Below are 23,191 nucleotides of genomic sequence, written 5' to 3'. Positions count from 1 at the left end.
CTCTCTCTCTCTCTCTCTCTCTCTCTCTCTCTCTCTCTCTCTCTGTCTCTCTGTCTCTCTCTCTCTCTCTCTCTCTCTCTCTCTCTCTCTCTCTCTCTCTCTCTCTCTCTCTCTCTCTGTCTCTCTGTCTCTCTCTCTCTCTCTCTCTCTCTCTCTCTCTCTCTCTCTCTCTCTCTCTCTCTCTCTCTCTCTCTCTCTCTCTCTCTCTCTCTCTCTCTCTCTCTCTCTTTCTCTCATGAGGTACTTTGAGCTCTGTAATTACTTCATACACTCAGGAATATTGGAAGATATTCTTGTGCTGTTCTCCAGATTTTGCCAGTTGGGCTAATATATCAGCCTTACATTTTATGTTCTCTCCTCAGAGTTGATTTGTTTTTATAGTGAGGCTGGTATTTTCTCCAGTGATTCCATGTATGACTAACCATCGTGTGAGATGAGAATATTGGATGAACTTATAGCTAGTTTTTTATCTACACTGTGTAATCTTTCATATAGAATTGGGTAGCAGCACATTGCTATGTACATCTAAGCTTGTTAATAATAATAAAAAACTCAACACGTGGGAGCTGCGGTAAAAAAAAGGTTGACCGAACCCTAAAGTGGGTTTGTGATACATTGCCATCAATTGACTGATATTCAAATTGTATAAATTTGAATTGATTTTATATTCAACTCTATAAACCTCTGGCGCGCTCCCACTTGGGTTATTGTATCCAAGCATGGACACCCTCGTCTGCTGGCGCGCTCCCACTTGGGTTATTGTATCCAAGCATGGACACCCTCGTCTGCTGGCGCGCTCCCACTTGGGTTATTGTATCCAAGCATGGACACCCTCGTCTGCTGGCGCGCTCCTACTTGGGTTATTGTATCCAAGCATGGACACCCTCGTCTGCTGGCGCGCTCCCACTTGGGTTATTGTATCCAAGCATGGAGACCCTCGTCTGCTGGCGCGCTCCCACTTGGGTTATTGTATCCAAGCATGGACACCCTCGTCTGCTGGCGCGCTCCCACTTGGGTTATTGTATCCAAGCATGGACACCCTCGTCTGCTGGCGCGCTCCCACTTGGGTTATTGTATCCAAGCATGGACACCCTCGTCTGCTGGCGCGCTCCTACTTGGGTTATTGTATCCAAGCATGGACACCCTCGTCTGCTGGCGCGCTCCCACTTGGGTTATTGTATCCAAGCATGGAGACCCTCGTCTGCTGGCGCGCTCCCACTTGGGTTATTGTATCCAAGCATGGACACCCTCGTCTGCTGGCGCGCTCCCACTTGGGTTATTGTATCCAAGCATGGACACCCTCGTCTGCTGGCGCGCTCCTACTTGGGTTATTGTATCCAAGCATGGACACCCTCGTCTGCTGGCGCGCTCCCACTTGGGTTATTGTATCCAAGCATGGACACCCTCGTCTGCTGGCGCGCTCCCACTTGGGTTATTGTATCCAAGCATGGACACCCTCGTCAGCAGAAAGACATGAAAGTTTTGGAAAAAGTTCAACGCCGGTGAAAAAAAATCATTCTAGAACTAAGTCAACTCTACGGTTGAGGGCCACAGGCCTAATAACACTACAAACTAAGACAGGGCGGATCTTATTAAAACTTTTAAAATACTGAACAATTTGGAGGTAGATAAATACAGATAATTTCTTCAAAAGGTCAGATGTAACACAAACAAGGAGCAAAGCCCAACAATCCATAATGTTGGACAAAATCAGGAGTGCTTTTTCACCCACAGGGATATACCCAAGGAACCGCCTACCCCACCGAAACAATAAATGCCAAAATATGTTAAAATTTAATATGCAGCTTGAAAAAATCCTCAGGACAAATCGGGGACCTATGACAAGCCGCTGGCTTTCTGTCCTCGTCGTGGCCATTTGATAAATAGTGGCCGTCAAGTAAATTTGGGGGGAGGGGGGGGGGGAGAAATAGCCTAAGCTACTCTCTCTTTGAGATGTATTTCTTGTCTCAATAAACATACTTGAACTTTAAATAAGTAAACTAAAGCGCCCTCGGGTTGACAATGTATTAGTCAAAAACTGAACATCAACATGGAGTAAGTCAGTATCCGACCAACAATGTAGTTGACACACACACACTTGAGCCACGCAAGATGATGCAACAAGCAATTTAAATTCTAGTTCCGCCCGACCCGCTTAATGTGGACTGAAAGGCGTGTAATCTGGTTTTGAAACCCGTGAGCTGAACCATGCCTGGAGAGGCGTGGCGGGGAATAACTATTATAATCATTGCTTACATGGCCACGTCAGCCCGGCCCCGCTGGCAACGTCCGTCTCCATGCCATAAATTTAAAATTTAGCCCCGAGGGGAGAGTTTATTAGGCCGCGCACTCATCCTGTGAGTGGACACACCGCCATAGCAGCATGTACAACACTCCCCAATAGGAAGAAAACCCGCTGGATTGTTCATCCTGTCACTTGTACCCAGACACAGCTGGGACTTGCTTAACTGTCTCATCCATGCGATGTGGATTTCACAGGTTTTGAAACCTGTGAAACGGATCGAAATGCCTGAAGCATATTACAACCACTGAGTACAGTGGCCCAGGTGGAGAAGAGTCGAACCCTTGGATAATAGTTGAACTGGTAGAACATAGAGGAATGTGGGGAATGAACAGGAATTCGCGAAGCGCGAGTGAAAGGAGGAGCGCTGCAACCCGTGAGAGTATCGCAATCAATAGTGATGGTACTGAACACTCTGGCACCTGCGAGACTCAATGGACCAAGCGGAACACACGGAACACACTGGAACACTCTGGAACACACTGGAACACACGGAACACGCTGAATTATTGATTGTATGCTCTCCATAGAATTATAACGGAACACTCCCTCCAATCCTATATACTTCCTATTTAATATGGCATATAATCTACAATCCTAAATAATCCTATATAATATGGAAGCCTTGCCAGCAATGTGATTATGTGGCAACAGATGTTGGCGAGTATTTTTTTTTGTTTTTGAGATATATACAAGAGTTGTTACATTCTTGTACAGCCACTAGTACGCGTAGCGTTTCGGGCAAGTCTCTGGAATACGATCCCCTGCCGCGAAGAATCGTTGTTACAACCAAGTACACATTTTACTGTTGCGTTAAACAGAGGCTACAGTTAAGGATTTGCGCCCAGTAAATCCTCCCCGGCCAGGATACGAACCCATGACAAAGCGCTCGCGGAACGCCAGGCGAGTGTCTTACCACTACACCACGGAGACTGGTAATTGACGCTATATTAGTGCGGGAACTGTGAGGGTGATGGTGAGGGTGGAGCCAGTGATGGTGAGGGTGGAGCCAGTGATGGTGAGGGTGGAGCCAGTGATGGTGAAGGTGGAGCCAGTGATGGTGAGGGTGGAGCCAGTGATGGTGAGGGTAGAGCCAGTGATGGTGAGGGTAGAACCAGTGATGGTGAGGGTGGAGCCAGTGATGGTGAGGGTAGAGGCAGTGATGGTGAGGGTAGAACCAGTGATGGTGAGGGTGGAGCCAGTGATGGTGAAGGTGGAGCCAGTGATGGTGAGGGTGGAGCCAGTGATGGTGAAGATGGAGCCAGTGATGGTGAGGGTGGAGCCAGTGATGGTGAGGGTGGAGCCAGTGATGGTGAAGATGGAGCCAGTGATGGTGAGGGTGGAGCCAGTGATGGTGAGGGTAGAGCCAGTGATGGTGAAGGTAGAACCAGTGATGGCGAGGGTAGAGCCAGTGATGGTGAGGGTGGAGCCAGTGATGGTGAGGGTGGAACCAGTGATGGTGAGGGTGGAGCCAGTGATGGTGAGGGTGGAGCCAGTGATGGTGAGGGTGGAGCCAGTGATGGTGATGGAAACTGCTATAGGCAATTTTATAGCTGCTGCTGCTAATATCAACTGGGAGTCCGAATTAGGTAACATATAGCATCAACCTAGCAGTGCAATCTTTTCTTCAAAAAACTCTCAGCCTTTATAACACCCACTGTCCTATGCTAACGAAACAAGTCACAACTAAAAGGCTAAACAATCCATGGCTTACAAAGGGGATACTTAAATCCATTAATAAAAAAACATGACCTTGAGAAGAAGTATAGGTTAGGAATCGTCTCCAAAGAATTTTCAAAGAATTACTCATCATTGCTATCTAAAATAATTAGGAGAGCTAAAATGAAATACTACGAAGATAAATTTACCCAAACAAAGGGCAACATCAAGAAAACATGGAGCACAATTTCACAAATATTGGGATCAAAAAAGATTTTAAATAACAAACCAATAATCCTGTCCAATAACGATGGTCAGCTTTCAGCCACTGATACTGCTATTGAATTCAATAGGTTCTTCTCATCCATTGGGTCATCCCTTGCTAATGATATTCCATCTTCCAGAACTGATGTTCAGGACTATCTTACAGGTAACTCCCCACAGTCTCTGTGCCTAGCGCCTGCTAATTCCACTGATGTAAATGAGGTAATCCTATCCCTTAAAACCAAGTCTAGTGCCCTTGAGGAGATACCAACTCTTATTTACAAAAAAGCCTCCAGATTTTTAGCTCCTGCCATTGCATTGCTCTTCAACAAGTCACTTAAACTCCAAACCTTTCCAGATATTCTGAAAAAAACGAGAGTAGCCCCAGTCCACAAATGTGGTGATCTCACTGATGTTAACAACTTCAGACCTATATCAATTCTGCCAAACTTGTCAAAAATATTTGAAAAACTAATCTACAAGCAGCTTTACTCTTATCTAGCCAAACACAATATACTAACCTCTTGTCAATATGGCTTCAGACCCCAAAAAAGCATTAACGATGCACTTATTAGTATGATTAACTTGATACATACAGCTCTTGATAAAAATGAGTTCCCTGTTGGGTTATTTGTGGACCTACGTAAGGCTTTTGACACTGTCAACCACCAAAACCTTCTTCTTAAATTACATCATTATGGAGTCAGAGGTCACTCCCTGCAATACCTTAAGTCTTACCTTACTGACAGGCTCCAGTATGTTTCTGTGAATAATTCAATTTCTCCCACCCTACCCATCAACATTGGTGTTCCTCAGGGCAGCATACTTGGCCCTCTCCTCTTTCTTATCTACATTAATGACCTTCCAAATTCAGATTCAGATTCAGATTCAGATGTTTATTCAGGTAAGGTATATACATACAAGTGATGTTACATTAATGGATTGATATATAGATAGAGCTAGTACATACAATGCCAAAAGCCACTATTACGCAATGCGTTTCGGGCAAGAAAAACATTAATATCTAGAACTTAATACTAATTGAGCATAAAGAATAAAAAGTGTTGAGAACAAATACAAATAAAGATAAAAAAAGGGGGAACATGACTGAAAAAGCAGCACAAATACAATAGGTTGACAAACAGTGTTGATTAAAAAAAAAAAAAGAAAATAACAGACATGGGTTGACAATAGAGGAGTGAGGTAGATTACAGGGAATTTATTAGGTAGTGTTTAGTTTTTATCTTAAACTGGTTGAGAGAGGTACAGTCTTTAACATGGTTGGGAAGGTCATTCCACATTCTGGGCCCCTTGATTTGCAGAGCATTTCTAGTTTGATTAAGACGTACTCTAGGAATATCAAAACTGTATTTATTTCTGGTGTGGTGCTCATGGGTTCTGTTACAACCTTCTATGAAGCTTTTAAGATCAGGATTGGCATTATAGTTTAGCGTTTTATATATGTATAAAACACATGAGAGAATGTGCAGTGACTTAATATCTAACATATTCAGAGATTTGAGTAGGGGTACCGAGTGATGTCTGGGGCCAGAGTTGGATATTGTTCTAATAGCGGCTTTGTGTTGGGTAATTAGAGGACGTAAGTGATTTTGGGTAGTAGAACCCCAAGCACAAATACCATAGTTGAGATAAGGATAGATAAGGGAGTAATAGAGAGTCACCAGGGCAGGGCGTGGTACATAATATCTGATCTTAGAAAGAATGCCCACAGTTTTTGAAACTTTTTTTGATATATTTAGAATGTGTCCCTGGAAATTCAGCTTGTGGTCAATGAGATTGCCAAGGAATTTGCCATCTAATTTGTTACAAATTTGGGTATTGTTTATTTTGAGATTTATAAGACTAGAGGATTTATTGCCAAACAGAATATAGAAAGTTTTGTCAATGTTAAGGGTGAGTTTGTTGGCAGTTAGCCAAAGATGGACTTTATTTAGCTCAGTATTTACTGTGGCATTTAGAGCAAGAGGGTCAGGACTGGAGTAAATGAAGGTTGTGTCGTCAGCAAATAGAATTGGTTTGAGGTGTTGGGAGGCATTTGGAAGGTCATTAATGTAGATGAGAAAGAGGAGAGGGCCAAGTATGCTGCCCTGAGGAACACCAATGTTGATGGGTAGGGTGGGAGAAATTGTATTATTCACAGAAACATATTGGAGCCTGTCAGTAAGGTAGGACTCGAGGTATTGTAGGGAGTGTCCTCTGACTCCATAATGATGTAATTTAAGAAGAAGGTTATGGTGGTTGACAGTATCAAAAGCTTTACGCAGGTCCACAAATAACCCAACAGGGAACTCCTTTTTATCAAGAGCTGTATGAATCGAGTTAAGCATACTAATAAGTGCATCGTTTGTGCTTTTTTTGGGTCTGAAGCCATATTGGCAAGGGCTAAGTATATTGAGTTTGGCTAGATATGAGTAAAGCTGCTTATATATAAGTTTTTCAAAAATTTTTGACAAGTTTGGCAGGATTGATATAGGTCTGTAGTTGTTAACATCTGTGAGATCACCACATTTGTGGACAGGCGTTACTCTCGCTTTTTTTAGAATATCTGGAAAGGTTTGGAGTTCAAGTGACTTGTTGAAGAGCAAAGCAATAGCAGGGGCTAAAGATCTGGAGGCTTTTTTGTAAATTAAAGTTGGTATCTCCTCAAGGGCACCAGACTTGGTTTTAAGGGAAAGGATTATCTCATTGACGTCAGTGGAGTTAATAGGCTTTAGGTACAGAGACTGTGGATAGTTACCTGTAAGATAGTCCTTAATGTCAGTACTGGAAGATGGAATATCATTTGCAAGGGATGAACCAATGGAAGAGAAGAACCTATTGAACTCAATAGCAGAATCAGAGGCTGAAAGCTGACCATCGTTATTAGACAGGAGAGTCGGTTTGTTATTTAAAGATTTCTTTGATCCCAATATTTGTGAAATTGTGCTCCAAGTTTGTTTAATGATGCTCTTTATTTGAGTAAATTTATCTTCGTAGTATTTAGTTTTGGCTCGTCTAATTATCTTAGATAGCAATAATGAGTAATTCTTTGAGAATTCTTTGGAGACAATTCCTAACCTATACTTCTTCTCAAGGTCGTGTTTTTTGTTAATGGATTTCAGTATTCCCTTTGTAAGCCAAGGATTGTTAAGCCTTTTGCTTGTGACTTGTTTTGTAAGCCTAGGACAGTGGGTGTTATAAAGGCTAAGAGTTGTTTGTAGAAAAGATTGCACTGCTAGGTTGATGTCCCCTATGTTACCTAACTCGGACTCCCAGTTCACATTATCAGCAGCAGTTATAAAATTGTTTATAGCAGTTTCATTGTGCAGCCTAAAGCTTAACTCCCTTGTTTCTAGAGGTGGTTTGCTAATGTTAGTTAAGAGAAATGTGGGGTAGTGGTCTGTAGTGCTATCGGTGATTATACCTGAAGTAAGCGGAGAGGTTATGTTGGTCCAGATGTGATCTAGAGTCGTGGCAGTGCTATCAGTGATTCTAGTAGGTCTAGTGATTAAGGGTATGAGGAGGCAGGAATTCATACAGTTGAGGAAGCTAACAGCAGTAGGGTGTTCTGGCTCGCAGAGGTCAATATTAAAGTCCCCTGCGATAATTAGGTGGTTTTTGTTCAGTCTGTTATCAAGTATTAGATTTCTAAGGTTTGAGTTGAATACAGACACATCAGTGTTGGGAATTCTATAGACTGCACCCACAGACAGGACAGACTCGGCACCCTTGACTCTGAAGCTGGCGAAGATATACTCCCCATAGCAGTCTCTAGTACTAATTTCTTTTAAGCATGTTAGTTCTTGGTGGTAGTAAAGAGCAGTGCCACCACCTCTCTGAAGTTGACGACAGTTGTGAATTGCTGAGTAGTTAGGCATGTTAAAGAGTTGAGTAGTATCCTCTTTCAACCATGTTTCAGTAAGTATAATAAAAGAGAATTTGTTGCCAATAGTTTCAATCAAGGCACTAACATCATCGAAGTGTTTACCTAGGGATCTAACGTTCAAATTGATTACAGAGATATTGTGATTATGAGTTAATACATAAATGTTAATACATAAATGCCTCCCAACATCTCAAACCAATTCTATATGCTGACGACACGACCTTCATTTACTCCAGTCCTGACCCCCTTGCTCTAAATGCCACAGTGAATACTGCGCTAAATAAAGTCCATCACTGGCTAACTGCCAACAAACTCACCCTCAATATTGACAAAACTTTCTATATGTTGTTTGGCAATAAATCCTCAAATCAAATAAATCTCAGAATTAACAATACCCAAATTTGTAACAAATTAGATGGCAAATTCCTTGGCGTTCTCATTGACCACAATCTGAATTTCCAGAGACACATTCTAAATATATCAAAAAAAGTTCCAAAAACTGTTGACATTCTTTCTAAGATCAGATATTATGTACCACGCCCTGCCCTGGTGACTCTCTATTACTCCCTCATCTATCCTTATCTCAACTATGGTATTTGTGCTTGGGGTTCTACTACCCAAAATCATTTACGTCCTCTAATTACTCAACACAAAGCTGCTATTAGGACAATATCTAACTCTGGCCCCAGATATTACTCGGTACCCTTACTCATATCTCTGAATATGTTAGATATTAAGTCACTGCACATATATATATATATATATATATATATATATATATATATATATATATATATATATATATATATATATATATATATATATATATATATATATATGTACATATATATATATATATATATATATATATATATATATATATATATATTTTTTTTTTTTTTTTTTTTTTTTTGAGATATATACAAGAGTTGTTACATTCTTGTACAGCCACTAGTACGCGTAGCGTTTCCGGCAAGTCCTTAATCCTATGGTCCCTGGAATACGATCCCCTGCCGCGAAGAATCGTTTTTTCATCCAAGTCCACATTTTACTGTTGCGTTAAACAGAGGCTACAGTTAAGGAATTGCGCCCAGTAAATCCTCCCCGGCCAGGATACGAACCCATGACATAGCGCTTGCGGAACGCCAGGCGAGTGTCTTACCACTACACCACGGAGACTGTATAATATATATATATATATATATATATATATATATATATATATATATATATATATATATATATATATATATATATATATATATATATATATATATATATATATATATATATATATATATATATATATATAAACAAGCCTGAATGGTCCCCAGGACAATATGCAACTGAAAACTCACACCCCAGAAGTGACTCGAACCCATACTCCCAGGAGCAACGCAACTGGTATGTACAAGATGCCTTAATCCACTTGACCATCACGACCGGACATAATGAGGTGATAGCCGAGGCTATTTGAACCACCCCACCGCCGGCACTCGGATAGTAATCTTGGGCATAGCATTTTACCAAATCACCTCATTCTTTGGGGCACACGTGAGGAACACAAATGCGAACAAGCCTGAATGGTCCCCAGGACAATATGCAACTGAAAACTCAGTTGCATATACATACCAGGCGTCTTGTACATACCAGTTGCGTTGCTCCTGGGAGTATGGGTTCGAGTCACTTCTGGGGTGTGAGTTTTCAGTTATATATATATATATATATATATATATATATATATATATATATATATATATATATATATATATATATATATATATATATATATATATATATATATGTCGTACCTAGTAGCCAGAACTCACTTCTCAGCCTACTATTCAAGGCCCGATTTGCCTAATAAGTCAAGTTTTCCTGAATTAATATATTTACTATAATTTTTTTCTTATGAAATGATAAAGCAACCCTTTTCTCTATGTATGAGGTCAATTTGTTTTTATTGGAGTTAAAATTAACGTAGATATATGACCGAACCTAACCAACCCTACCTAACCTAACCTAACCTATATTTATAGGTAAGGTTAGGTTAGGTAGCCAAAAAAAGCTAGGTTAGGTTAGGTTAGGTAGGTTAGGTAGACGAAAAAACATTAATTCATGAAAACTTGGCTTATTAGGCAAATCGGGCCTTGAATAGTAGGCTGAGAAGTGCGTTCTGGCTATTAGGTACGACATATATATATATATATATATATATATATATATATATATATATATATATATATATATATATATATATATATATATATATATATATATATATGTCGTACCTAGTAGCCAGAACGCACTTCTCGGCCTAATATGCAAGGCCCGATTTGCCTAATAAGCCAAGTTTTCCTGAATTAATATATTTTCTCTATTTTTTTTCTTATGAAATGATAAAGCTACCCATTTCATTATGTATAAGGTCAATTTTTTTTTATTGGAGTTAAAATTAACGTAGATATATGACCGAACCTAACCAACCCTACCTAACCTAACCTAACCTATCTTTATAGGTTAGGTTGGGTTAGGTAGCCGAAAAAGTTAGGTTAGGTTAGGTTAGGTTAGGTTAGGTAGTCGAAAAACAATTATTTCATGAAAACTTGGCTAAAATGGCAAATCAGGCCTTGCATAGTAGGCAGAGAAGTGCGTTCTGGCTACTAGGTACGACATATATATATATATATATATATATATATATATATATATATATATATATATATATATATATATATATATATATATATATATATATATATATATATATATATATAAATATATATAAAACGCTGAACTGTAATGTCAATCCTGACCTTAAAAGCTTCCTAGAAGGTTGTAACAGAACCCATGAGCACCACACCAGAAACAAATACCTTTTTGATATTCCAAGAGTACGACTTAATCAAACTAGAAATGCTCTACAAATCAAGGGACCCAGAATGTGGAATGACCTTCCCAATCATGTTAAAGACTGCACCTCTCTCAACCAGTTTAAGATAAAAACTAAGTACCACCTAATTAACTCAATGTAACCTACCTCACCCCTAAATGTCAACCCATGTCTACTACTTTAAACAATGCTGTTTGTTGACCAAATTGTATTCTGCTTTTTTTCTGTCATGTTCCCCCCCCCCCTTTTCTCATTTTTTCTTATTTTTTCTCGACACAATTTATACTTTAACCTCAATTAGTATTAAGTTTTAGTCTTTAATGTTTTTCCTGCCCGAAACGCTTTGCGTAATAGTGGCTTTAGGCATTGTATGTACTAGCTCTATCTGTATATCCATCAATGTTTGTATCACACCTTGTATGTATGTACTTTACTTGAATAAACATTTGTTGTATTTGTTTGTATGGCAGCCATAAAGACCCGTGAGTCTGTAACTGTAAAGTAAAGCTGTAAATTATCTGTAAACACTTTTTATCAATTATACTGTTAATTATCTAAAAAGTATGTGTTAGTTTAAGGCCTTGCCCGCAACGTTACGCCTGCTGGTGGCTCTACAAGAATGTAAAATCAACTTAATTTCTGTTCTCTGTTAACCCCCAATGTACCTTTTTATATATAAATAAATAAATAATAAATGAATTGTAGTTTCAGATCCACATCAACAAAGCGGATATCCACTGACAGTCGTGTTTACCCAAGTTAGCTGACAGCTGTCGTCACTGTCAGCCCCCCTGGCCTCACTACCCAAGTTAGCTGACAGCTGCCGTCACTGTCAGCCCCCATTCTCCCCCCCCCCTGGCCTCACTACCCAAGTTAGCTGACAGCTGCCGTCACTGTCAGCCCCCATTCTCCCCCCCCCCTGGCCTCACTACCCAAGTTAGCTGACAGCTGCTGGTCACTGTCAGCCCCCATTCTCCCCCCCCCCCTGGCCTCACTACCCAAGTTAGCTGACAGATGCTGGTCACTGTCAGCCCCCACCCCTGGCCTCACTACCCAAGTTAGCTGACAGCTGCCGTCACTGTCAGCTCCCCCCCCTGGCCTCACTACCCAAGTTAGCGGACAGCTGCCGTCACTGTCAGCTCCCCCCCCCCTGGCCTCACTGCCCAAGTTAGCTGACAGCTGCCGTCACTGTCAGCCCCCCCCTGGCCTCACTACCCAAGTTAGCTGACAGCTGCCGTCACTGTCAGCTCCCCCCCCTGGCCTCACTGCCCAAGTTAGCTGACAGCTGCCGTCACTGTCAGCTCCCCCCCCCCTGGCCTCACTGCCCAAGTTAGCTGACAGCTGCCGTCACTGTCAGCCCCCATTCACCCCCCTCCCAGGCCTCACTACCCAAGTTAGCTGACAGCTGCTGGTCACTGTCAGCCCCCATTCACCCCCCCCCTGGCCTCACTACCCAAGTTAGCTGACAGCTGCCGTCACTGTCAGCTCCCCCCCCCCTGGCCTCACTGCCCAAGTTAGCTGACAGCTGCCGTCACTGTCAGCCCCCATTCACCCCCCTCCCAGGCCTCACTACCCAAGTTAGCTGACAGCTGCTGGTCACTGTCAGCCCCCATTCACCCCCCCCCCTGGCCTCACTGCCCAAGTTAGCTGACAGCTGCTGGTCACTGTCAGCCCCCCCCCCTGGCCTCACTACCCAAGTTAGCTGACAGCTGCTGGTCACTGTCAGCCCCCATTCACCCCCCTCCCAGGCCTCACTACCCAAGTTAGCTGATAGCTGCTGGTCACTGTCAGCCCCCCCCCCCTGGCCTCACTACCCAAGTTAGCTGACAGCTGCTGGTCACTGTCAGCCCCCATTCACCCCCCCCCCCTGGCCTCACTACCCAAGTTAGCTGACAGCTGCTGGTCACTGTCAGCCCCCATTCACCCCCCCCCCCCCTGGCCTCACTACCCAAGTTAGCTGACAGCTGCTGGTCACTGTCAGTTACTGGCGGATATTATACCATTGTGTCTCTCAAATGTTTTATATGAATATTTGTTTAATTATTTTCCATTATTTAATGAATTATTGGTCTTCATATGGAGGTAAGACATAAAAGATCTATGATCAAGAGGCAGGTCCCAGCAGCTGGAGTTCAGCCCCTCATACACAGGTGATCACAGTAAACTATTAGATCATTAATGGTATTTTAGAAAATTATTATAAAATACGAATCTATTTTTATTCATAGGAATCTGTGTTAGATTACTGTATAATTAAGCCTGAGCCTGTGTCATTAATAGTTGTCAGCGACCATTAATGACACAGGTTCAGCAGTCATTGTCCAGCAGTCCATTGTCAACTTTAAGTAGTAGAACCAGGTAGAGAGTCAACTTTAAGTAATAGAACCAGGTAGAGAGTCAACTTTAAGTAACAGAACCAAGTAGAGAGTCAACTTTAAGTAGTAGAACCAGGTAGAGAGTCAACTTTAAGTAGTAGAACCAGGTAGAGAGTCAACTTTAAGTAACAGAACCAGGTAGAGAGTCAACTTTAAGTAGTAGAACCAGGTAGAGAGTCAACTTTAAGTAACAGAACCAGGTAGAGAGTCAACTTTAAGTAATAGAACCAGGTAGAGAGTCAACTTTAAGTAACAGAACCAGGTAGAGAGTCAACTTTAAGTAGTAGAACCAGGTAGAGAGTCAACTTTAAGTAACAGAACCAGGTAGAGAGTCAACTTTAAGTAATAGAACCAGGTAGAGAGTCAACTTTAAGTAGTAGAACCAGGTAGAGAGTCAACTTTAAGTAGTAGAACCAGGTAGAGAGTCAACTTTAAGTAACAGAACCAGGTAGAGAGTCAACTTTAAGTAATAGAACCAGGTAGAGAGTCAACTTTAAGTAACAGAACCAGGTAGAGAGTCAACTTTAAGTAACAGAACCAGGTAGAGAGTCAACTTTAAGTAATAGAACCAGGTAGAGAGTCAACTTTAAGTAACAGAACCAGGTAGAGAGTCAACTTTAAGTAACAGAACCAGGTAGAGAGTCAACTTTAAGTAATAGAACCAGGTAGAGAGTCAACTTTAAGTAACAGAACCAGGTAGAGAGTCAACTTTAAGTAACAGAACCAGGTAGAGAGTCAACTTTAAGTAGTAGAACCAGGTAGAGAGTCAACTTTAAGTAACAGAACCAGGTAGAGAGTCAACTTTAAGTAATAGAACCAGGTAGAGAGTCAACTTTAAGTAATAGAACCAGGTAGAGAGTCAACTTTAAGTAACAGAACCAGGTAGAGAGTCAACTTTAAGTAATAGAACCAGGTAGAGAGTCAACTTTAAGTAACAGAACCAGGTAGAGAGTCAACTTTAAGTAACAGAACCAGGTAGAGAGTCAACTTTAAGTAATAGAACCAGGTAGAGAGTCAACTTTAAGTAACAGAACCAGGTAGAGAGTCAACTTTAAGTAATAGAACCAGGTAGAGAGTCAACTTTAAGTAACAGAACCAGGTAGAGAGTCAACTTTAAGTAACAGAACCAGGTAGAGAGTCAACTTTAAGTAATAGAACCAGGTAGAGAGTCAACTTTAAGTAACAGAACCAGGTAGAGAGTCAACTTTAAGTAACAGAACCAGGTAGAGAGTCAACTTTAAGTAATAGAACCAGGTAGAGAGTCAACTTTAAGTAACAGAACCAGGTAGAGAGTCAACTTTAAGTAACAGAACCAGGTAGAGAGTCAACTTTAAGTAGTAGAACCAGGTAGAGAGTCAACTTTAAGTAACAGAACCAGGTAGAGAGTCAACTTTAAGTAATAGAACCAGGTAGAGAGTCAACTTTAAGTAATAGAACCAGGTAGAGAGTCAACTTTAAGTAACAGAACCAGGTAGAGAGTCAACTTTAAGTAATAGAACCAGGTAGAGAGTCAACTTTAAGTAACAGAACCAGGTAGAGAGTCAACTTTAAGTAACAGAACCAGGTAGAGAGTCAACTTTAAGTAACAGAACCAGGTAGAGAGTCAACTTTAAGTAATAGAACCAGGTAGAGAGTCAACTTTAAGTAATAGAACCAGGTAGAGAGTCAACTTTAAGTAATAGAACCAGGTAGAGAGTCAACTTTAAGTAATAGAACCAGGTAGAGAGTCAACTTTAAGTAATAGAACCAGGTAGAGAGTCAACTTTAAGTAACAGAACCAGGTAGAGAGTCAACTTTAAGTAACAGAACCAGGTAGAGAGTCAACTTTAAGTAACAGAACCAGGTAGAGAGTCAACTTTAAGTAGTAGAACCAGGTAGAGAGTCACCCCGAGGCCATAGTGGCCACCACACACTGGGAACAACGCTCCTGCTCGGCCAAAACACTTCGACCGTGACAGGACTCGAACCTGCAATCTTCGGATCCGAAGTCCGACGCCTTATCCATTAGGCCACACGGTCATTGCTCCCATTGTTGAATTCATTTATTTGTTTTTATTTAATAAATTTCTGTCTCGATATTTAAGGTATCATTCTGAACATATTTGAGGTCCTCCATTTATCTATTGATCTCGAAGGGAATAGGAAGTCAGCGGCTTGTCAAAGCTTCCCCGACCATTTTTCCTGATGATTTTTTCCAGCTGGAGTTCCAATTTAAGTATAGTCTTGGCATTTACAGCTCCGGCAAGTAAGCGGTTCCATGGGTTTAATTCATAACAATATACGTGAAAAAACATCTGTTTTCCGTTGCTAATTGTACGTGTTACATTTAACCTTTTAAAGAAGTACTCAGGATCAACATCCTCTAAATTTGTTCAATACTTTTAAAGTTTCAATGAGATGAGCATTGTCATGTCTGGTTTGCAGTGAAGACATGTAGTGTCACCTGTGGCCCTCAACCTCTCCTGGTATGAGGTATACACAGCAATGTACTGCTACGGCCTATTCTATATGTAAACACAGGATTATATATCCTGTGTAATATATATTATATTACACGCTTTGTGTAAAAATGTAGATCAAGAACTAGCTATAGGCTCAACTATTATTCCCATCTCACAGGATGGTTAGTCATACATGGACTCAGGGGAGCAAATACCTGCAGCCTCACTACAAAAACAAATCAACTCTGAGGAGAGAACATGAAATGTAAGGCTGATATATTAGCCTCCACTAGCAAAATCTGGAGAACAGCACAAGAATATCTTCCAATATTCCTGAGTGTATGAAGTAATTACAGAGCTCAAAGTAGTAGTAGTAGGCATCCATCAGTCTCAGGAGACTATGGAGTTGCGCTCTGGTTGTCGGTCTGGAGTGGCCTCACCAGGGCGCAAAGCCAGGGTAGGTTGATTCGGGGGAGAAGCTGTTACCCAGGCAGCAGGTCCCCCCTCTCCACGGCGCTGAAAGTCTCCAGTGGAAAGGCATACGCCAATACGATTGGTTCCAGCGCCGTAGTGTGAAGACTAGAGTAACAGGTGAAGTACCTCAGGGAGTGGTGCAGGAAATCATACTTGTCTTCAATTAATGACCTAACCACCACAGGGTGGAACACTATATGTTGATGTCTGTGGATGATGCAAAGCTAGTAAGACCAAATGAAAAAGATGAAGATTGTAAGGTACTCCAAGATGACAAACAAGTTGCAAAGATGGTTTCAGAAATGGTTATAAGAGTTCAACACCAGCAAGTGTAAGGTGATGGAAATGGGAACAAGTGCAGGAGAGGAGAAGGAAGATACACAATGTATAGAAACTATCTCCCTGTAACAACCAGAGAAAAACACCTGGAGTGAACATGACACCAAACCTCACTAAACAGGACAACATTAGCACCATACGCAGCACTAGTAAGTCACAACATCATTCAGAAACATAAATAAAGAGGCATTTAGCTACCACCTACGTGAGACCAGTTTTAGAGTATGCCGCCCCATCCTGGAGCCCGCATTTTTTAAAAGACACGAAGAAATTGTAAAAGGTTCAGAAGTTTGCAACGAGGCTCGTCCCAGAATTGCGAGGGATGAGTATGAAGAAAGACAATAAACCTGACGACGCTAGAAAGAGGGAGAAGGGAGACATGATAGTGACGTATTAAATACTTATGGGGATTGCGAGTGGAAAAAAAAGATAAAATGTTCACAATGAATACGAATAGAACAAGAAGGCATAGCTAGATGCTTGAGACACACATGAGTCATAGGGATGTTAGAAAGTTTTACTGTAGTATAAGAGCTGTGGGAACATGTAATGAACTAAAGGAACATGTTGAACACGTTGTAGAAAGCAATTACCTTAATAACTCTAAAAGTAGATATCAGTGGGAAATCAGTCAGAAGTCATTAATTGCATTAGACATCCGGCGGCTAGAAAGGTGAGTTCCAAGAGCTAAAGCTCGATATTGCAGGCACAAATAGGTGAGCACACGCACGCACACACATGGTCTTTGGCGGGACCAAAAAGTCAGAGCTCAACGCCCGCAAGCACAACTAAGTGAGTACACACACACACACACACACACACACACACACACAAGGCCTTCAAGCCTTTGAGGCTTCAAGAAGACCTAGACAAGCTGAAGGAATGGTCGAACAAATGGTTGTTAGAGTTTAACCCAACCAAATGTAATGTAATGAAGATAGGTGTAGGGAGCAGGAGGCCAGATACAAGGTATCATCTGGGAGAGGAAATTCTTCAGGAGTCAGAGAAGGAAAAAGACTTGGGGGTTGATATCACGCCAGACCTGTCTCCTGCAGCACATATCAAGCGGATAACATCAGCGGCATATGCCAGGCTGGCCAACATACGAACGGCATTCAGAAACTTGTGTAAAGAATCATTCAGAACTTTGTATACCACATATGTCAGGCCAATCCTGGAGTATGCAGCCCCAGCATGGAGTCCATATCTAGTCAAGGATAAGACTAAACTGGAAAAGGTTCAAAGGTTTGCCACCAGACTAGTACCCGAGCTGAGAGGTATGAGCTACGAGGAGAGACTACGGGAATTAAACCTCACTTCGCTGGAAGACAGAAGAGTTAGGGGGGACATGATCACCACATTCAAGATTCTGAAGGGGATTGATAGGGTAGATAAAGACAGTCTATTTAACACAAGGGGAACACGCACAAGGGGACACAGGTGGAAACTGAGTGCCCAAATGAGCCACAGAGATATTAGAAAGAACTTTTTTAGTGTCAGAGTGGCTGACAAATGGAATGCATTAGGAAGTGATGTGGTGGAGGCTGACTCCATACACAGTTTCAAGTGTAGATATGACAGAGCCCGATAGGCTCAGGAATCTGTACACCTGTTGATTGACGGTTGAGAGGCGGGACCAAAGAGCCAGAGCTCAACCCCCGCAAACACAACTAGGTGAGTACAACTAGGTGAGGTGAGTACACACACACACACACACACGTCGTACTGGCTCCCACCCCGCGTCACCCGTCGTCTGGCTCCCACCCCGCGTCACCCGTCGTCTGGCTCCCACCCCGCGTCACCCGTCGTCTGGCTCCCACCCCGCGTCACCCGTCGTCTGGCTCCCACCCCGCGTCACCCGTCGTCTGGCTCCCACCCCGCGTCACCCGTCGTCTGGCTCCCACCCCGCGTCACCCGTCGTCTGGCTCCCACCCCGCGTCACCCGTCGTCTGGCTCCCACCCCGCGTCACCCGTCGTCTGGCTCCCACCCCGCGTCACCCGTCGTCTGGCGCCCACCCCGCGTCACCCGTCGTACTGGCTCCCACCCCGCGTCACCCGTCGTCTGGCTCCCACCCCGCGTCACCCGTCGTCTGGCTCCCACCCCGCGTCACCCGTCGTACTGGCTCCCACCCCGCGTCACCCGTCGTACTGGCTCCCACCCCGCGTCACCCGTCGTCTGGCTCCCACCCCGCGTCACCCGTCGTCTGGCGCCCACCCCGCGTCACCCGTCGTACTGGCGCCCACCCCGCGTCACCCGTCGTCTGGCTCCCACCCCGCGTCACCCGTCGTCTGGCTCCCACCCCGCGTCACCCGTCGTCTGGCTCCCACCCCGCGTCACCCGTCGTCTGGCTCCCACCCCGCGTCACCCGTCGTCTGGCTCCCACCCCGCGTCACCCGTCGTCTGGCTCCCACCCCGCGTCACCCGTCGTACTGGCTCCCACCCCGCGACATTCGTGGGTGATGCTCCGCCGGAACCCCAAAGCGGATCTCATTATTCATAAATGAACTGATAAAAAGCTCAATTAAGTTCTAACATTAAACGGAGAAAAATGTAAATATTTGTTTATACTTATGGACTGCTATACTCACATACTAGGTAATACTTACCTACGTACTTAGCAAGAATTATATACTTACATTTACTTGTGTAATACTTATACCTTCATTCTATAGTTATTTCTATGTAACTACTGTCAGTTACGGTTATAATACTTATTCATGAATGAGGTATTTACAACTAATTATATTTTATAATTTATAATAGAATAATATCTTATAATAATGTTTTAATAATTTATACTTAATTATATAAATCTGTATTAAATCCTTTATATATAATATATAAATACCCCCCCACACACTAGGAGTGAGTTTTTCTCCCCGAACAGAAAATAACAGTGTTGTACTTATGTGTTATTGTACAGTGTTGTACAGTGTTGTACTTATGTGTTATTGTACAGTGTTGTACAGTGTTGTACTTATGTGTTATTGTACAGTGTTGTACAGTGTTGTACTTATGTGTTATTGTACAGTGTTGTACAGTGTTTTACTTATGTGTTATTGTACAGTGTTGTACAGTGTTGTACTTGTGTGTTAGTGTACAGTGTTGTACTTGTGTGTTACTGTACAGTGTTGTACTTGTGTGTTAGTGTACAGTGTTGTACTTGTGTGTTACTGTACAGTGTTGTACTTGTGTGTTAGTGTACAGTGTTGTACTTGTGTGCTATTGTACAGTGTTGTACTTGTGTGTTATTGTACAGTGTTGTACTTGTGTGTTAGTGTACAGTGTTGTACAGTGTTGTACTTGTGTGTTATTGTACAGTGTTGTACAGTGTTGTACTTATGTGTTATTGTACAGTGTTGTACAGTGTTGTACTTGTATGTTAGTGTACAGTGTTGTACTTGTGTGTTACTGTACAGTGTTGTACTTATGTGTTATTGTACAGTGTTGTACAGTGTTGTACTTATGTGTTATTGTACAGTGTTGTACAGTGTTGTACTTGTGTGTTAGTGTACAGTGTTGTACTTGTGTGTTATTGTACAGTGTTGTACTTGTGTGCTATTGTACAGTGTTGTACTTGTGTGTTAGTGTACAGTGTTGTACTTGTGTGTTAGTGTACAGTGTTGTACTTGAGTGTTATTGTACAGTGTTGTACAGTGTTGTACTTGTGTGTTAGTGTACAGTGTTGTACTTGTGTGTTAGTGTACAGTGTTGTACTTGTGTGTTATTGTACAGTGTTGTATTTGTGTGTTATTGTACAGTGTTGTACTTGTGTGTTATTGTACAGTGTTGTACTTGTGTGTTAGTGTACAGTGTTGTACTTGTGTGTTATTGTACAGTGTTGTACTTGTGTGTTAGTGTACAGTGTTGTACTTGTGTGTTATTGTACAGTGTTGTACTTGTGTGTTAGTGTACAGTGTTGTACTTGTGTGTTAGTGTACAGTGTTGTACAGTGTTGTACTTGTGTGTTAGTGTACAGTGTTGTACTTGTGTGTTATTGTACAGTGTTGTACAGTGTTGTACTTGTGTGTTAGTGTACAGTGTTGTACTTGTATGTTAGTGTACAGTGTTGTACTTGTGTGTTATTGTACAGTGTTGTATTTGTGTGTTATTGTACAGTGTTGTACTTGTGTGTTATTGTACAGTGTTGTACTTGTGTGTTAGTGTACAGTGTTGTACTTGTGTGTTACTGTACAGTGTTGTACTTGTGTGTTATTGTACAGTGTTGTACTTGTGTGTTAGTGTACAGTGTTGTACTTGTGTGTTACTGTACAGTGTTGTACTTGTGTGTTACTGTACAGTGTTGTACAGTGTTGTACTTGTGTGTTAGTGTACAGTGTTGTACTTGTGTGTTACTGTACAGTGTTGTACAGTGTTGTACTTGTGTGTTATTGTACAGTGTTGTACTTGTGTGTTAGTGTACAGTGTTGTACTTGTGTGTTACTGTACAGTGTTGTACTTGTGTGTTACTGTACAGTGTTGTACAGTGTTGTACTTGTGTGTTAGTGTACAGTGTTGTACTTGTGTGTTAGTGTACAGTGTTGTACTTGTGTGTTACTGTACAGTGTTGTACAGTGTTGTACTTGTGTGTTATTGTACAGTGTTGTACTTGTGTGTTATTGTACAGTGTTGTACTTGTGTGCTATTGTACAGTGTTGTACTTGTGTGTTAGTGTACAGTGTTGTACAGTGTTGTACTTGTGTGTTACTGTACAGTGTTGTACTTGTGTGTTACTGTACAGTGTTGTACTTGTGTGTTAGTGTACAGTGTTGTACTTGTGTGTTAGTGTACAGTGTTGTACTTGTGTGTTACTGTACAGTGTTGTACAGTGTTGTACTTGTGTGTTACTGTACAGTGTTGTACTTGTGTGTTACTGTACAGTGTTGTACTTGTGTGTTATTGTACAGTGTTGTACTTGTGTGTTAGTGTACAGTGTTGTACAGTGTTGTACTTGTGTGTTACTGTACAGTGTTGTACTTGTGTGTTACTGTACAGTGTTGTACTTGTGTGTTAGTGTACAGTGTTGTACTTGTGTGTTAGTGTACAGTGTTGTACTTGTGTGTTACTGTACAGTGTTGTACTTGTGTGTTATTGTACAGTGTTGTACTTGTGTGTTAGTGTACAGTGTTGTACTTGTGTGTTAGTGTACAGTGTTGTACTTGTGTGTTATTGTACAGTGTTGTACTTGTGTGTTAGTGTACAGTGTTGTACTTGTGTGTTAGTGTACAGTGTTGTACTTGTGTGTTACTGTACAGTGTTGTACTTGTGTGTTACTGTACAGTGTTGTACTTGTGTGTTATTGTACAGTGTTGTACTTGTGTGTTAGTGTACAGTGTTGTACTTGTGTGTTAGTGTACATTGTTGAATATAATTATTCATCTTAGTAAAATGTATGCATGAGTATGTGTACATGTATATATAACATTCATAATTGTGTAACTAGCGTCAGAATATTGTTATTTGCTTAGCTAAACGAACTAGAGGGTTCAGTTCCTGAACCCATTATGTGCCTCTGTAACCCTTTACACCACAGCCCACGGGATGGGTATGGGGTGCATAATAAAGAAAGAAATTGAATTGAGTTAACTGCCTTGGTGACAAGAGATTTAAAGTAAAGAGTTAAAGATTTTTTCTATAGTTATTGCACATCTAGAATTGTTTGTGATTGCTCTTAAGTTGTATTTTCCGCTAAAATAAATTTATTATTATTATTATTTTATTATAGTGTCAATTTAGTAATTTTGCTAAGTTCATTTTATTACTCATATGCTTCCTTTTTTGTACTCCCCTCTCATCTTGTAACAAACTAGGCTGTTGTAAGAATTATCCAGAGTGGTTTATCGACACAAGAGAATGGGAAGCTGAGCCCGCATGGTGACCTGACCCCCAGGGGGATTCGCAGTGGAAATAACCGACGCTTTGTTCATAGCTGCGTATAATGAATCATCCTATAGTATTCAGTAATTTAGAGAAATTAGCCTTTATTCATTTTGTATTAAAATTGTATTGTATAATAGTACTGGGTACAATATCAAGAGTATTCTAATTATTGAGTTTAAGTCACCATCAGTGACGTCACGAATCAGATCTAACTTGTAAGGCGGAGTGACCGGCGGTCATAGGTCAGCAGGGTTGACAGGTCTACTATTTCTCAAAGTTCAATTATCCATTTTTGGGGGATCGGGAACAGCTCTGCCGTTAGATGTTTGTGTAATTTAATTTCAGTAAAATAATTCAACCAGTCTGGATCAATTCAGTACAAACAGAGGTTAATTGTTATAACTTTGTTATAACAAACTACCATTGAAACTGAATTAAATTTGCTATCACATATCTACAATAACCGGCATATTGATCATCACTATTGCTGTTACTTCACAGCACATCTTGCACAACCCACACTAAAAAATAACACTAACCTGTCAGTATTCACCCAAAACGTTAGATCACTTAGTAATGATAAGTTAGCCAAAGAATCTGCCTTAAAGAGCCGTTGAGTGTAACCTTGGATTGTCAATGAGCAATCTGAGAGCAGCAGTACACCGAGAACTTCAACA

General features: G+C 41.6%; 1 non-coding gene across 1 annotated transcript; it reads right to left on the bottom strand.

The window, feature by feature from the left end:
- Positions 1-15,325: 15,325 nt before the first annotated feature.
- Positions 15,326-15,398, bottom strand: TRNAR-UCG (transfer RNA arginine (anticodon UCG)). Its single transcript has one exon. It is a non-coding gene; the product is annotated as a tRNA-Arg (tRNA).
- Positions 15,399-23,191: the final 7,793 nt, after the last annotated feature.

Source organism: Procambarus clarkii, chromosome 40, assembly GCF_040958095.1.
Source record: "Procambarus clarkii isolate CNS0578487 chromosome 40, FALCON_Pclarkii_2.0, whole genome shotgun sequence".
NCBI classification, from domain to species: Eukaryota; Metazoa; Arthropoda; class Malacostraca; order Decapoda; family Cambaridae; genus Procambarus; species Procambarus clarkii.
The sequence above is the reverse complement of the archived record's forward strand: the minus strand, read 5'-3'. Positions and strand labels throughout refer to the sequence as shown.